Source organism: Pongo pygmaeus, chromosome X (genome assembly GCF_028885625.2).
Source record: "Pongo pygmaeus isolate AG05252 chromosome X, NHGRI_mPonPyg2-v2.0_pri, whole genome shotgun sequence".
NCBI lineage: Eukaryota > Metazoa > Chordata > Mammalia > Primates > Hominidae > Pongo > Pongo pygmaeus.
Window position 1 is genome coordinate 13293320 of NC_072396.2, and position 13244 is coordinate 13306563.

A 13244-nucleotide genomic window follows, 5' to 3' on the forward strand; every position below is an offset into this window, starting at 1 on the left:
GATGGTTTGTTACACAGCAAGAGATAAGCAAAATGTGACAGCATCTAATATGAATACCTGCTTTAAATATGAAAAAGAAACCCGTAGATATGAAAAAGAAACCCTTAGGATCATAAACTCAAGAAGAAGTTTTTGTTTTTATCTAGTCAGATTGCTGAGGTCCTGGCTGTTTAGATGACTTACAGAAAGAACTTGGGCAGTAGAGTCAAGATATGAATAGTAACCCAGTTTTATTACTAGAGATTTGACTTCATTGAGCATCAGCTTTCTTGTGGGTGAGTTAGGTTTTAACAATAGCTGCCTTGCAGGTGTTTTATTTTTAAGCATTATGAATGATGGTGCCTCGAGTTCCATAACAAGATGAAGGCATATGCAGATGTGAGTTAACATTTTCATTGGCTGGCCATGTATGTTGAATCCCAAACAAGTGGTCTTCACTATACCTCACCATTCACGAATCTACTTATGAGTCTCAGATGGTGAGCTAGATGGTCAGTAATACCCACCTCAGGAAAACTGCTTCTGAGTTTACAAGACAGCAGGCAGAACTGCTCAAAGACCAATGCATGCATAAATAGTCTTTCGTTTTTTTCACCAGGTTGACTACTCGATTATTTGCATTGGGGGCCTTTTTTCAAGGCATCTGATCTTTTGGACTCATCTGGTGAAATCTAGTATGTACTTAGGACCAGCCTTCATCACAAAGGAAGGTTTTTGTTACATTCGTTTGCATATCCTGTCAAGGATATCTTCAGAACACTTTCATTTCACAGTAAAATGAAACTTACAGAAGAACTAAGCAGTGAAGTGCTTCATACTTTCATTTAAAAGGGGAATGAGAAACAAAAGACAAGGTTAATTATGACACCGGGGCTTTACAATGCTAAAAATATCCTATATACAAAGGGATATGTAGGCTGTGTTCTTTTTCCATGTCATTACAAAGAACAGGCTCAAGGTATCTGCAAATTTCTAATAAAAATATTATTACTTGAAAAATGTCCATGGTTGTATCTAACTGAAGGGATTAAAACTTTTAGACTTGTTATACAAATACCATGATACTTGTCATCAAAGTCCTCCCTCCTTTTCGTCAAGCAGACCCTGACTTACAGCATCTGAGAGTGGAAAAAACTAGCATGAACTGTAAGGCAGTGGGATTCATACCTACCTCTCACTCACACACTCATCCAAACCAAGCGACTTGCATAAAGCAACCTGAGACTTTATACCTCCACATGCTGGCAACACAGCATTAACTAGACTCGGGCAACTTGTTTAAGGGGTTTATTTAGGTTCCTATCAGTAAAGAGGTGTTTTTCCAGCTTTGGGAGAATATGTATGATGCCAAGTTTTTTTGTTTTTTTTTTAAGTTTAAATACTTTTATAAGTTTAATGTTGGCATTGGATGTTTACATATTAACTGGTACAGTTTACATCGGTTTTATACTTGCCTATTTTTGAAAGATGTCATGTACACAAAGATACATATTCAATAACGGAGAAACAAGTGAAACTTCTGATCTATACTTTCAGGTTTGTTTCATAAAGATATTTCTGATAAGGATCATCAGCATACCAGTTTCACCTCTTCCAGAAGGACATTGTCATTTTATCTAAGAGTTTACTCTGGGTTTTATTGCAGAACACAAATTCCCTCAATCACTTTTTTCTTGCAGGTGTCTTTTTCCAGAATTTTTTCTTATAACCAGCGTTTCTCCTCACCCAAAGGCCAGAATGAAGTCGAAGAAACCTATAGATGACAGCTTTCACAGTCTTTCTCTTGCCTTTTTGTGTACTGACGTATATTACAGTTCTGACTGGCAGCTTCAGGACACTTGGAAGCAAGGGGGCCACTCTCTTGGGGATCACTGCAGTATGCCCACATGTCAGGTTTCTGACAGATGTGGTAAGCCTGGGAGTGGAGGAAACAAATAGTGTCCGAATATGACTAAAACGTCCAGTAGACAATGCAGAAATAAGAGAGGCATTTCTGGCACAGTTTTGGTGGGCTGGAGATGCAAAAATATTCAGGAGCCATAGATTCCTGAAGCTGCTCTCACTGCACCAGCAAAGGCAGAGGCAGCCATCTTGCCAGCCTGCTATGATGCCAAGTTTCTTTCTTTTTTTTTTTTTTTTTTTTTGAGATGAAATCTCACTCTTCTCCCCCAGGCTGGAGTGCAACGGCGCGATCTCGGCTCACGGCAACCTCCACCTCCCGGGTTCAAGAGATTCTCCTGCCTCAGCCTCCCGAGTAGCTGTGATTCAGGTGCCTGCCACCACACCCAGCTAATTTTTGTATTTTCAGTAGAGACGGGGTTTCACCATGTTGTACAGGCTGGTCTCAAACTCCTGACCTTAGGTGATCCACCCGCCTTGGCCTCCCAAAGTGCTGGGATTATAGGCGTGAGCCACCACGCCCAGCCAATGCCAGGTTTCTATTGAACCACTTTGATGTCTATGTCTGAGTCAAATGGCAGAGCTGGGACTCAAATCTAGGGCTTCTGTCCACGACCATATCTTTGTTCAATCACCACTCTGGATGCTGATCAAGTCTGACCTTCCTTTTCATTTCAGAGCATTCACCCCAGGAGTCCTTCAATGTTTAAATCTCTAGATTAAAATATGGTACTGCTGGGCATGGTGGCTCACTCCTATAATCTAAAAAAAATTGGGAGGCTGAGGTGGGAGGATTGCTTGAGACCAGGAGATCAAGGCCAGTGTGGAAAACATAGTGAGACCCTGTTTCTAAAAATAAATAAATAAAATAGAATAAAATATGGCACTAAACTAGGGTGGCCAGATAAAATACAGGACACCCAATTAAATTTGAATTTCAGATAATAAATAATTTTTTAGTAGAAGCATGTCCTGATTTGCTAAATTTGGCAACCCTACACTAAACCTTACCTACCCACCAAGGGCTGTTCCCAGTCCTCCTCATTTCCACCTAAAAAGAAAGAAGAAATACAACAAGACCTAGAAAACAAAGTATGAGTTGCCCCAGCCAGTGAGAGGCCAATTCTCACAAGATAAAGAGAAGAACTGTATCCTCTCCGTCCAGTGATCTCTCTTGAGCTAACTTACAGATGGGGGACTAGAACAATAATGTAGGATCTTCTGTGCCATCACTCAGACTGGGGTAGTTCACTGGAGCCACAGCTAACTCTTCAGAAGATCTTTCGGAGGCCCAAGGCTATTTATTGCACTAGTGCTTGCAATACCAAAGATCAGAAACAACCCAAATGTCCGTTAGAGAAATGGTTAAACTGTGAAACATCCAGAAAATGGGATGTTTTCCAGCTATGAGAAAAAAAAATGCAGATGCTCCTGAGATAAAGGTATAGAAGGAACTGCAAATGAAAAAAAACAAGAGAGGAAGGGAGTATATGCTAACGAAGTATGACAAAGGCAGGGCCAGAAGAATATGTTTTTATTTGCTGGTATACCTAAAGAAACTCTGGAAAGATAAGCAAGGAACTAATAAGAATGGTTTCTTGTGGGGATGGGTGTGGGATTGGGTGGATGGTCTACAAGAGGAGCACAAAAGTTTTTACTCTGTATCTACCTATGTATGTATGTATACGCATGGATGTATGTATAGATAATTTATCTGTACAGAAAAGAGTTAACATGGTGGCCAGTTGCCATGGCTCAAGCCTGTAATCCCAGCACTTTGAGAGGCCAAGGCGGGTGTATCACCTGAGGTCAGGAGTTCGAGACCGGCCTGGAAAACATGGTGAAACCCCGTCTCTACTAAAAATACAAAAAATTAACCAGGCATGGTGGTGGGCACCTGTAATCCCAGCTACTCGAGAGGCTGAGGTAGGAGAATCACTTGAACCCAGGAGGTGGAGGTTGTAATGAGCCGATTGCGCCATTGCACTCCAGCCTGGGCAACAAGAGCGAAACTCGATCTCAAAAACAAAAAACCAACATGGCAGGCCTGAGACTGCTCTCCTTAGAAAGGCCTGCTTGTAAGGTTGGCCCTTGGCTCATGTCTGGGAACTTGGATTTCAGGGTGGTTCCCACCATTCCCAGAACTGAGAAGAGTGGCTCACTGCTTTTACACTGTTTGTACAAACAATATGGTTTTTGCTGCATACCTGCTTTCCTATTGGGAGGCTGGAATTTTGGTATGTGCTGGGCAGAGTGTGCCTACATGACCAGCCCCCAGTAAACACCCTGGGCACTGAATCTCTAACGAGCCTCCCTGGTAGACAGCAGTTGGCATGTGTTTTCTCAATTTGTTGCAGAAGGAATCAAGTACATCCATGTGACTAAAGTGGGAGGGGATGCTTGGAAGGTTGGGCCTGGTTACTTCTGGGCATCACCTCATGGACAATTGCCCTTTGCTGCTTTTGGTTCGTATATTTTCACTGCAATAAATCATAGCTGTGACCATACTTTATTGAGTCCTGCGACTCCTAGTGGATCACCAAGCCCGGGGTGGGGGAGTCTTGGGGACCTCCGACACAGTACACAGTCTCTGTCTCTGTCTCTCTCTCTCTCTCTCTCTGTCCCACACACCCCATATCTTTCTATTCAGCTCTATATAAGAATCCTGTACCACACAAATATGTATTAAAATGAAATAAAAAATAAAAAAGGCCTTTGCTTTATATTTGCCTAACCAAAAGCTCCATTCAATCTGCTTTTCTTTCCTTCTTTCTTTCCTTCCTTTTCTTCTTTCTTTTCTCCTGTCCTTCATTCTTTCCTTTCCTTCCTGCCTTGTCTCCCTCCCTCCATCTCTCGTTCTTTCTTTCTCTCTTTCCTTCACTCTCTCCCTTTCTTCCTTTGTTTCTCTGTCTCTATTTTTCCATTTACTACATAGAAGTTCTTACCATATGACTATGTATTTTCCAGCAAAATTGAAGAAAAAGTTAAAAAGCCATTGCCCTATATTTGCCAACTAAAAGCCCCATTCAAAATGTCTCGAGGGGAGAGAGAGAAAAAAAGCAAAAGAAACAAAGAATACAACAAACTTCACTACCTCACTCTCTATTAAGGAGACAGAAAATTCTCATAGCTTTTAAACAACAGTGTCAGGTTTGGTGTGTTTTTCTGTTGTTCAGCTTTAACACAGTAGTGTTTCAAAATCTTAAGGCTTTGTCCTGGAAGAAAATGTTGCTGTTTGAACATATAAAACAATCCAGCATGTAACTAGAAATACAGGTCTGCCAATCATGGTAACACTTTTGTGACAAAACTTAAAGTTATCTTTGGCGGTGATATACATTTTTAAGAAGTTATTACATATGCAAAGATTGTAGAGAAATTACAGAGACACAATCAAACTCACTATGTAAACACTGAGTAGTTCTTGAATCAGAAAGAAAATAAAGCTATAAAAGATATTTTGGGGACAAATTGAAAAAATGTGAATACACAATCTATACGAGATATTACAAATTATTAGTTTTTAAATTTTACTTTAAGTTCTGGGATACGTGTGCAGAATGTGCAGGTTTGTTACATGGATATACATGTGCCATGGTGGTTTGCTGCACCCGTCAACCCGACATCTAGGTTTTAAGCCCCACTGTATTAGGTATTTGTCCTAATGTTCTCCCTCCCCTTGCCCCCCACCCCCTGATAGGCCCCAGTGTATGATGTTCCCCTCCCGTGTCCATGTGTTCTTATTGTTCAGCTCACACTTATAAGTGAGAACATGCGGTGTTTGGTTTTCTGTTCCTGTGTTAGTTTGCTGAGAATGATGGTTTCTGGCTTCATCCACGTCCCTGCAAAGGACATGAACTCCTTCTTTTTTATGGCTGCATAGTATTCCATAGTGTATATGTGCCACATTTTCTTTATCCAGTCTATTATTGATGGGCATTTGGATTGGTTCCAAGTCTTTGCTTTTGTGAATAGTGCTGCAATAAACATATGTGTGCATGTGTCTTCATAGTAGAATGATTTATAATCCTTTGGGTATATACCAGTAATGGGATTGCTGGGTCAAATGGTATTACTGGTTCTAGATCCTTGAGGAATTGCCACGCTGTCTTCCTCAATGGTTGAACTAGTTTACACGCCCACCAATAGTGTAAAAGTGTTCCTATTTCTCCACATCCTTTCCAGCATCTATTGTTTCCTGACTTTTTAATGATTGCCATTCTAAATGGCGTGAGACGGTATCTCATTGTGGTTTTGATTTGCAATTCTCTAATGACCAGTGATGATGAGCTTTTTTTTCATGTTTCTTTGTTGCATAAATGTCTTCTTTTGAGAAGTGTCTGTTCATATCCTTCACTCACTTTTTGATGGGGTTGTTTTTTTCTTGTAAATTTGTTTAAGTTTCTTGTAGATTCTGGATATTAGACCTTTGTCAGATGGATAGATTGCAAAAATTTTCTCCCATTCTGTAGGCTGCCTGTTCACTCTGATGATAGTTTCTTTTGTTGTGCAGAAGCTCTTTAGTTTAATTAGATCCCATTTGTCAATTTTGGCTTTTGTTGTCATTGCTTTTGGTGTTTTAGTCATGAAGTCTTTGCCCACGCCTATGTCCAGAATGGTATTGCCTAAGTTTTCTTCTAGGGTTTTTATGGTTTTAGGTTTTATATGTAAGTCTTTAATCCATCTTTAGTTAATTTTTGTATAAGGTGTAAGGAAGGGGTCCAGTTTCAGTTTTCTGCGTATGGCTAGCCAGTTTTCTCAGCACCATTTATGAAACAGGGAATCAGTTTCCCATTGCTTGTTTCTGTCAGGTTTGTCAAAGATCAGATGGTTGTAGATGTGTCGTGTTATTTCTGAGGCCTCTGTTCTGTTCCATTGGTCTATATCTCTGTTTTGGTACCAGTATCATGCTGTTTTGTTTACTGCAGCCTTGTAGTATTGTTTGAAGTCAGGTAGCGTGATGCCTCCAGCTTTGCTCTTTTTGCTTAGGATTGTCTTGGCTATATGGGCTCATTTTTGATTCCATATGAAATTTAAAGTAGCTTTTTCTAATTCTGAGAAGAAAGTCATTGGTAGCTTGATGGGGATGGCATTGAATCTATAAATTACTTTTGACAGTATGGCCATTTTCACGACATTGGTTCTTCCTATCCATGAGCATGGAATGTTTTTCCATTTGTTTGTGTCCTCTCTTATTTCCTTGAGCAGTTGTTTGTAGTTCTCCTTGAAGAGGTCCTTCACATCCCTTGTAAGTTGGATTGCTAGGTATTTTATTCTATTTGTAGCAATTATGAATGGGAGTTCACTCATGATTTGGCTGTCTGTCTGTTATTGGTTTATAGGAATGCTTGTGATTTTTGCACATTGATTTTGTATTCTGAGACTTTGCTGAAGTTGGTTATCAGGTTAAGGAGTTTTTGGGCTGAGATGATAGGGTTTTCTAAGTATACAATCATGTCATCTGCAAACAGAGACAATTTGACTTCCTCTCTTCCTATTTGAATATGCTTTCTTTCTTTCTCTTGCCTGATTACCCTGGCTGGAACTTCCAATACTATGTTGAATAGGAGTGGTGAGAGAGGGCATCCTTGTCTTGTGCCGGTTTTCAAAGGGAATGCTTCCAGCTTTTTCCCATTCCGTATGATATTGGCTATGAGTTTGTCATAAATAGCTCTTATTATTTTGAGATATGTTCCATCAATATCTAGTTTATTGAGAGTTTTTAGCATGAAGGGATGTTGAATTTTATTGAAGGCCTTTTCTGCATCTATTGAGATAATCATGTGGTTTTTGTCATTGGTTTTATGTGATGGATTACGTTTATTGATTTGCATTTGTTGAACGAGCCTTGCATCCCAAGGATGAAGCTGACTTGATTATGGTGGATAAGCTTTTTGATGTGCTGCTGGATTCAGTTTGCCAGTATTTTATTGAGGATTTTTGCATCAATGTTCATCAGGGATATTGGCCTGAAATTTTCTTTTTTTGTTGTGTCACTGCCAGGTTTTGGTATCAGGACAATGGTGGCCTCATAAAATGAGTTAGGGAGGAGTCTCTCTTTTTCTATTGTTTGGAATAGTTTCAGAAGGAATGGTACCAGCTCCTCTTTGTACCTCTGGTAGAATTCGGCTGTGAATACATCTGGTCCTGTGCTTTTTTTGGTTGGTAGGCTATTAATTACTGCCTCAACTTCAGAACTTGTTATTGATCTATTCAGGGATTTGACTTCTTCTTGGTTTAGTCTTGGGAGAGTTTGTGTGTCCATTAATTTTTCCATTTCTTCTAGATTTTCCAGTTTATTTCTGTAGAGGTATTGATCGTAGTCTCTGATGGTAGTTTGTATTTCTGTGGGATCAGTGGTGATATCCCTTTTATCATTTTTTATTGTGTCTATTTGATTCTTCTCTCTTTCCTTCTTTATTAGTCTAGCCAGTGGTCTATCTATTTTGTTAATCTTTTCAAAAATCCAGCTCCTGGATTCAATGATTTTTTGAAGGGATTTTTGTGTCTCTATCTCCTTCAGTTCTGCTCTGATCTTATTTCTTGTCTTCTGCTAGCTTTTGAATTTGTTTGCTCTTGCTTCTCTAGTTCCTTTAATTGTGATGTTAGGGTGTCGATATCAGATCTTTTTAGCTTTCTGATATGGGAATTTAGTACTATAAATTTCCCTCTTAATACTGCTTTTGCTGTGTCCCAGGGATTCTGGTACATTGTATCTTTGTTCTCCTTGGTTTCAAAGAACTTATTTATTTCTGCTTTAATTTCATTATTTACCCAGTAGTCATTCAGGAGCAGGTTGTTCAGTTTCCATGTAGTTGTGCGGTGTTTAGTGAGTTTCTTAATCCTGAGTTCTAATTTGATTGCACTGTGGTCTGAGAGACTGTTTGTTATGATTTCCATTATTTTGCATTTGCTGAGGAGTGTTTTACATCCAATTATGTGGTCAATTTTAGAATAACTGTGATGTGCTCCTGAGAAGAATGTATATTCTGTTGATTTGGGGTGGATAGTTCTGTAGATGTCTATTAGGTTCGCTTGGTCCAGAGCTGAATTCAAGTCCTGGATATTCTTGTTAATTTTCTGTCTTGTTGATCTGTCTAATATTGACAGTGGGGTGTTAAAGTCTCTCATTATTATTGTGTGGGGAGTCTAAGTCTCTTTGTAGGTCTATAAGAACTTGTTTTATGAATCTGTGTGCTCCTGTATTGGGTGCATATATATTTAGGACAGTTAGCTCTTCTTGTTTTATTGATCCCTTTACCATTATGTAATACCCTTCTTTGCCTATTTTGATCTTTGTTGGTTTAAAGTCTGTTTTATCAGAGACTAGGATTGCAACCCCCCCCCCTTTTTTTTTTTTTTTTGCTTTCCATTTGCTTGGTAAATATTCCTCCATCACTTTCTTTTGAGCTTATGTGTGTTTTTGCACGTGAGATGGGTCTCTTGAATACAGCATACCAATGGGTCTTGACTCTATCCAATTTGCCTGTCCATGTCTTTTAATTGGGGCATTTAGCCCATTTACATTTAAGGTTAATATTATGTGTGAATCTGATCCTGTCATTATGATGCTAGCTGGTTATTTTGCACATTAATTGATTCAGTTCTTCATAGTGTCATTGGTCTTCATATTTTGGTGTGTTTTTGCAGTGGCTAGTACTGGTTTTTCTTTACCTATTTAGTGCTTCCTTCAGGAGCTCTTGTAAGGCAGGTCTGGTGGTGACAAAACACCTCAGCATTTGCTTTTCTGGAAAGGATTTTATTTCTCTTTTGCTTATGAAGCTTAGTTTGGCTCGATATGAAATTCTGGGTTGGAAATTATTTTCTTTATGAATGTTGAATATTAGCCCCCACTCTCTTCTGGCTTGTAGGGTTTCTGCAGAGAGATCCACTGTTAGTCTGATGGGCTTCCCTTTGTAGGTAACCTGACCTTTCTCTCTGGCTGCCCTTAATATTTTTTCTTTCTTTTCAACCTTGGAGAATCTGATGATCATGTGTCTTGGGGTTGCTCTTCTCAAGGAGTATCTTAGTGATGTTCTCTGGTTTTCCTTAATTTGAATGTTGGCCTGCCTTGGTAGGTTGGGGAAGTTCTGCTGGATAATATCCTGAAGTGTGTTTTCCAAATTGTTTCCACTATCCCTGTCACTTTTAGCTACACCAATCAATCGTAGGTTTGGTCTTTTCACATAGTCCCATATTTCTTGGAGGCTTTGATCCTTCCTTTTCATTCTTTTTCTCTAATCTTGTCTTCACGCCTTATATTTGTAAGTTGATCTTCAATCTCTGATATCCTTTCTTCTGCTTGATTGATTCAGCTATTGATACTTGCGTATGCTTCACGACATTCTCGTGCTGTGTTTTTCAGCTCCATCAGGTCATTTATGTTCCTCTCTAAACTGGTTATTCTAGTTAGCAGTTCCTGTAACCTTTTATCAAGGTTCTTATCTTCCTTGCATTGGGTAGAACATGTTCCTTTAGCTCAGAGGAGTTTGTTATTACCCACCTTCTGAAGCCTACTTCTGTCAATTTGTCAATCTCATTCTCCGTCCAGTTTTGTGTCCTTGCTGGAGAGAAGTTGTGATCATTTGGAAGAGAAAAGGCACTCTGGTTTTTGGAATTTTCAGCATTTTTGAACTTGTTTTTCTCATCTTCATGGATTTATCTACCTTTGATCTTTGATGCTGATCACCTTTGGATGGGGTTTTTGTGTGGAGGTCCTTTATGTTGATGTTGATGTTATTGCTTTCTGTTAGTTTTTCTAATAGGTCCCTCTTCTGCAGGTCTGCTGCAGTTTACTGGAGGTCTACTCCAGACCCTGTTTGCCTGGGTGTCACCAGTGGAGGCCTGCTCCTTCCCCTGGAAGCTTTGTCCCAGAGGAGCACTGGCCTGATGCCAGCTGGAGCTCTCCTGTATGAGGTGTCTGTTGACCTCTGTTGGGAGGTCTCTCCCAGTCAGGAGGCACAGGAGTCAGGGACCCACTTGAGGAGGCAGTCTGTCCCTTAGCAGAGCTCAAGTGCTGTGCTGGGGGAGAATCCTCCATGTCAGGATCGGCTGCTCTTTTCAGAGCTGGCAGGCAGGAAAGTTTAAGTCTGCTGAAGCTACACCCACAGCTGCCTTTTCCCCCAGGTGCCCTGTCCCAGGGAGATGGGAGTTTTATCTGTAATTCCCTGACTGGGGCTGCTGCCTTTCTTTCAGAGATGCCCTGCCCAGTGAGGAGGAATCTAAAGAAGCAGTCAGGCCACAGCCGCTTTGCCATGCTGTGGTGAATTCTGCCCAGTCTGAACCTCCCAGCCTCCTTAGCACTGTCAGGGGAAAACTGCCTACTAAAGCCTCAGTAATGGTGGATGCCCCTCCCCCCACCAAGCTCGATTGTCCCAGGTCAGCTTCAGACTGCTGTGCCTGCAGTGAGAATTTCAAGCCAGTGGCTCTTTGCCTGCTGGGCTCTGTAGGAGTGGGACCCACTGAGCCAGACCACTTGGCTCCCTGGCTTCAGCCCCCTCCAGAGGAGTGAAAGGTTCTGTCTTGCTGGGGTTCCAGGTGCCACTGGGGTACAAAAAATAACTCCTGCAGCTAGCTCGGTGTCTGCCCAAACAGCCACCCAGTTTTGTGCTTGAAACCCAGGGCCCTGGTGGTGTAGGCACACGAGGGAATCTCCTGATCCGCGATTACAAAAACGATGGGAAAAACGCAGTAGCTGGGCTGGGTAGCGCAGTCCCTCATGGCTTCCCTTGGCTGGGGGAGGGAGATCCCTTGGCTCCTTGTACTTTCCGGGTGAGGTGATGCCCCACCTTGCTTCTGCTCACCCTCTGTGGGCTGCACCCACTGCCTAACCAGTCCTAGTGAGATGAACTTGGTACCTCAGTTGGAAATGCAGAAATCACCTGCCTTCTCCGTTGGTCTCCCTGAGAGCTGGAGACCGGAGCTGTTCCTATTCAGCCACCTTGCCAGATTGGCCAATATTACAAATTATTAATTCTCTTAGGTGTCATCCTTATCTCAGGAGATACAAGATTAAGTGTTTAGGGTTAAAATGTCATGTTGTCTGCAACATTTCAATGATTAAGGAAATAAATACATTATATACACATACAAAAAAGTAAAACCAATGTGGCTCGCTATCAACAATTGTTGAATTCAGGCAGCTATATGGTCTGCATTGTGCAATTCTTTCAACTTTTCAGTATATCTGAAATTTTTTTAAGTAAAAAAGTTGGGAAGAAAAAGGATTTTCTTTTAAAAACTAGTATATTAATATAAATGAATTCAAGTAGAATGATATAATCAGTTATTAGAAAATCAATTACCACTCAGCTATTGAATCCACCATACTGAGTTAAGAAGAACCTAGTATCTTTTGAATAAGAAAACATAGGCTTTATTGATGCTTGACTACTAGACAAGTTGCACTTGATTAAACTCCTAGTAAATTCAACCAGCTAGTGACTATAATTAGATGACTGATCACTTCAATCAATTAATCTGCCTAATGATCTACCTCTGAAAATTGGCCTAATTAATTGAATTGTTCTTATTTTCATGATCACTTTCATTTTCATCATCATAAAGAGTGGTCTCTTAAGTACCTAGAATGGATCCTGAGGACAACATATTCTTAACTCAAGGGGCTGCAATATCATTGGGGGAACTAGGAGATATGAATGAAACATAAATAACCAGGCCGAGTGTGGCGGCTTGTGTCTATAATCCCAGCACTTTGGGAGGCTGAGGTGGGTGGATCACCTGGGGTCAGGAGTTCGAGAACAGCCTAATCAACATAGTGAAACCCCATCTCTAGTAAAAATACAAAAATCAGCTAGGTGTGGTGGTGTGCACCTGTAGTCCCAGATACTCAGGAGGCTGAGGCACGAGAATTGCTTGAATCTGGGAGGTGGAGGTTGCAGCGAGCCGAGATGACACCACTACACTCCAGCCTGGGGACAGAGTGAGACTCCAGCCCCAAACAAACAACCATAAATAACCATGCAAGAAAGCATAATATATATGCTAAATTCATAATTTCATAATCTCTTGGGATCTTAGCATATAAAACCTGGATGTGTCTTTATTGATCATACAGCCTCATCCCTCACTTTAAAGATAAATGGTTTATTTTTATGTAGTCAAATTTTTCAATGTTTTCTTTAAGACTCTGGGATTGTTCCTGTTGGTTCCTTTTTCTTGTTTGTTTGGTGTTATCGTCATACTTAGCACTACTTTTCTACTTCAAGATTAGAAAAAATATTGACCTATAGTTTCTTTCATATATATATATATATATATATATATATATAAAATTATACTTTAAGTTCTAGGGTACATGTGCACAACATGCAGGTTTGTTACAT

At 40.4% G+C, this 13244-nt stretch overlaps 1 pseudogene; it reads right to left on the reverse strand.

Moving 5' to 3' along the window:
* Positions 1–1584: 1584 nt before the first annotated feature.
* LOC129023866 (large ribosomal subunit protein bL35m-like) lies at positions 1585–2090 on the reverse strand (annotated as a pseudogene).
* Positions 2091–13244: the final 11154 nt, after the last annotated feature.